Source organism: Crocuta crocuta, unplaced genomic scaffold, assembly GCF_008692635.1.
Source record: "Crocuta crocuta isolate KB4526 unplaced genomic scaffold, BGI_CrCroc_1.0 scaffold93, whole genome shotgun sequence".
Taxonomy (NCBI): domain Eukaryota; kingdom Metazoa; phylum Chordata; class Mammalia; order Carnivora; family Hyaenidae; genus Crocuta; species Crocuta crocuta.
The window spans coordinates 5,563,918-5,567,898 of record NW_027529641.1 but is presented as its reverse complement, the minus strand read 5'-3'; positions in this window follow the sequence as shown (position 1 = coordinate 5,567,898).

Below are 3,981 nucleotides of genomic sequence, written 5' to 3'. Positions count from 1 at the left end.
GGGTCCTTCGGGCCGGCGCAGACGCCTCCTGCCGAGCTCCTGGGGCCGCGCCAGCACCTGTCCCCGCCCGCAGTCGGGCTACACCGGCCCCCTGCAGACCTCTGCTGGCCACGCACGCGCCCACGCCCTCATTGTGGTGAGGGCCGCACCTGTGCTCGCGTCTGGGCGGCCGCTCCGGTCACCCTCACTGAGCAAGCACAATGGGACTTCGGTCCCTGGCGCGTCGTGACCGCTGGGACCTGGGCCCGGAGAGAGTAGCCCTTGCAGGGGTCTGCAGTGAGCGACCTCTTTCAGCCTGGCGAGCCAAGCGCCCCACGTCCCGGGAGAGACACGACCTCTCAGTAATAGCCAATTACTAATACGCATAGGTGTAGTATGCCTTGAGCGCCAAACTGTGTACGGATCATTTTGCGTCTGATAGCCCATGTATACCTCACAACATCCCCGTGAAGTAGATTCAGTTTCTATTCCCATTTTACAGAAGAGGAAAGGGAAGCTGAGCGCTAAAGTGACCCTTTGAGGTCACAGCTTAAGAGGAGGGCACCGAGGACTTGAACTCCCAACCACTCTGTATCCTGCCTTTTCTGAGAGAGGTGCAAAGGAGGTATGCTTGGGACTGCCCTTCTGTTTTGCGGGGTTATTGGTTTTGTCGACGGAGGTCATCAGGAGGTGAGCCATTGTTGGAACTTGCATCCTGAGGGCTGCTAACCTTTGGAGAGTTTCTACAGCCACACTGCCTACTTCTGCGCCCAGAGGTGCCTATGCAATGAACACAGAGCCAAATAACAGAGTTATTTTCATTTGAAAGAGAAATTCAGTACCGCAGCACTTTGAAACCAAGTGATTGGGGTGGGTGAGCAGATGCGCAGAGGTCGGGCAAAGGAACTGGGAAGTTACAAAGGAAGCTGGAGGCTCGCAGGCTTCCTCTCTCAAGGACAGGGCAACGTACTGGGGAGAACCCTACACAAAAGTGGCACACAAGCACCAGACACTGGAAAATAAACCCGGAGTTCTGCTCACAGCCCCACAGTATCACTTTCCAGAAGAGCCAGCAGCAAGGACTATAGGGAAGTTTTGAAGACAGTTAAAATTTGGTGTAAATCAGCAAGTCCTGTGGAAATGCATGTTTTTTAACGTGCCGGAAGCTGCAAAGGCAGCTGTATTTGACTTCTCTGCTCCAGGAAAATAGAAGAGATTGATACTTCTACTTCAAAGCCTAGGCTCTGAGGTGGAGGGGACACTGATCAATAGCCCCCTCATTCCCACCTGCCCTTCACCGTGGAAGAAGAGGGGCCACATAGAACAGACTTCCAAAAGAGGTTTTCATCCTCCAATTAACTCCGCCCCATGACCCACCTCTCCAGAAGCTGACCACCCTGGGACACAGAAGACTAGCTCAGACTGCCTGCCTTCCCATTCAAATGCTGTTGGTCACTCCAAAAAACCAGAAGGCTTCGTCATGGCTCCAGCCAAAGTAGAAGTGAAAAAAGGTTTGTATCACCCAAGAGAAAGCCTCTCCCGGCCTCCTGCATATCAAAGCCCTTGTCTAAGAATTTCAGGGTATGGTAAGAAGGAAGGAAAGCAGAGGAAGAAAATGGAGAGAAGGAAGAGTAAGTTTAGAAATTCTAGAGCACAGCTTTAGTAAAATACAGTAGCAAAACATAATCACTACTATTTGTAATTAAAATAAACAATTTTAGGATATCATCACAGCTTCCATTCAGGTCTCAGAAGTATATATCTGAGGTTCAGTGTCCCCCTCAGCTTCCAGCACTTAGCTTGGCATAAACCATGAGCGGAACACTTCTGTGTGCCATTGGCTTGGAGGGAACTTACGAAGAGCAGCATCTTTGAGTCCTCTAGCTCTTTCTGGCCTGCTGACAGCACTCCGGGGCCCAGTCTGAACTGAAAGGACTTAGCAGCACTATAGTAGGCACTGTGATACAGAGATAAGGAAGAGCGGCAATTCCTTCAGAGGTGCTGGCAAGCCATGGGAGCAATTCCCTGTAATACACAGCCTGCCAGCCACCAAGAGGGGTCTCTGAGGGCACTAGGAAAGCACAGAAAATGTCTCCTTAGAGGAAGCAGTCCCACAGTGACTCTAGAAAGTGTCCACAAGGTTGAAAATGGGGCTCTCTCATTATGTTGTTCTAAAGAACAAAGCCCAAGCTTCCTTGGAGACAGGGATTCCTGGCCACCTGGGCAGCCTTGACCTCACCTCTTCCCACCAGACCCCTCACTAGCCCCATTCAGAAATCTAAGAAATTCCTCTGCACACACCAGCTGTTTCTTCCTGTGTGCACGGTAAACCCTCTTTGTATCTATCAAGTCTCCACTTTAGTGCCTACTTCTTTATGTATGTCTGTCTCCTCCCCTTTGGAGAGTGAGTTCCTTGAAGACCAGAACTCTGACTCATTCTTCGTTGATCCAAAATGTCTAGCACAGTGCCTGGCACATAATAGGCAATGAAGGAAATGCTCCTTAAATATTTATGAGCAGCCTTTAGGCAGAAGGACTGCTGTGTGCAGGGACTCTTGAGTGTGGCTCAAGAGAGAAAGCACAGCTAGTATGATGTGCCTGAAGCCTGGAGTCTGGATTAAGAGCTGGGAAGTGGTAGGAGATAAGGCTGGAAGGAGGAGAGTGCAGAGCCTTAGCAAATCAAGCTAGGCAATTTGGATTCCCATACACACACACACACACACACACACACGTATATATACACACACATATATATTATTTTTAAATTTATTTATTTTAAGAGAGAGAGTGCATGGTGGAAGACCAGAGAGAAAGGGAGAGAAAGAATCCCAAGCCGACTCCACGCTATCAGCAGAGAGCCCTACACGGGGTTCGATCTAATGAATTGTGAAATCATGACCTGAGCCAGGAGTCAGACTCAACCAACTAAGCCACCCAGGCACCCCTATTTGAATTTCCTTCTGAAAGCAATGGGCAATACAAATCTCAAACGGCGGAATAGTTTGATCTATTTGGCATTTTAGAAGGATCACTTAGGGCAATGGTCAGGGAGTAGGTGAGAGAGAGCAAGACTGGAAGCAGGATGGCCAATTAGGAGGCACAACAGCTGCCGTCAGAGCACCCCCACACACTTATCCCCAGAGATCTCCGCAGACTGCCCCCCACACACATGCTGATGGCTTCCTGTGTCTCTGGCCCCAGCTTCCTCATGCCTCAGGGAGACAATTCTGAAACATGTTCCCCAAAGTCTCTCAAGGGTGGGGGTGGGGGTGTCACAGTGGATTGGGCTTCAGTTGTCCTCTGTGGTGACTCACCCATTAGCCACTTTTTCTTGTCTCTCCTCATTTCCCCTGTGTCACATCCCCACTCCCTCAGAGCCCTTGCCAGGATCACCTTCCAAATAAGCTACCCACACCCAAATCCTTTTTTGGGGATCTGCTTTTCAGGAGACCCACTTAAGACAGATGGTAAGTGAGATAAGGAAGACAGAAGGCCTAAATGAAAAAGAAAGTCGCCTGCCAGCAAGGAGAATGCAGGAGCAAAACCAAGAGGTAGCTGAAAGGTAGAATTGACCTGCTTACCGTCACTGAATCTGGGGTTAGGGAAGGGAGAGGAGCCTCAGTTTGCCCCCAGGTTTCTGGTTTGGGCTCCTGAGTGGATAAGAGCAGCATCACTGAAGTGGGGAGCACTACTGGAGGAAGACGAGATCGAAGGGGTTGGACAAGGGGAGTGTGATGAGCTCTGTTCATGCTGAAATCGAGGTGCCCATGGGACAAAAATGTCCTTAGCCTTGTGGGGTTGGAGAAAGATACAATTAGATGACACTGGACAGTGTAAGGAGGGCTTTCTGGAGTAGGAGAAATTTAAGCAGAATTTTGAAGTTGAAGTATATGGGCTGGAGAAAAAGAAATAGCTTATGGAGCAGAAGAATGATGAGATGAATGGACAGTAAAAGGAATGGATTAGTTAAAAAAAAAAAAAAAAGGTAAGTTTATCAGAAGG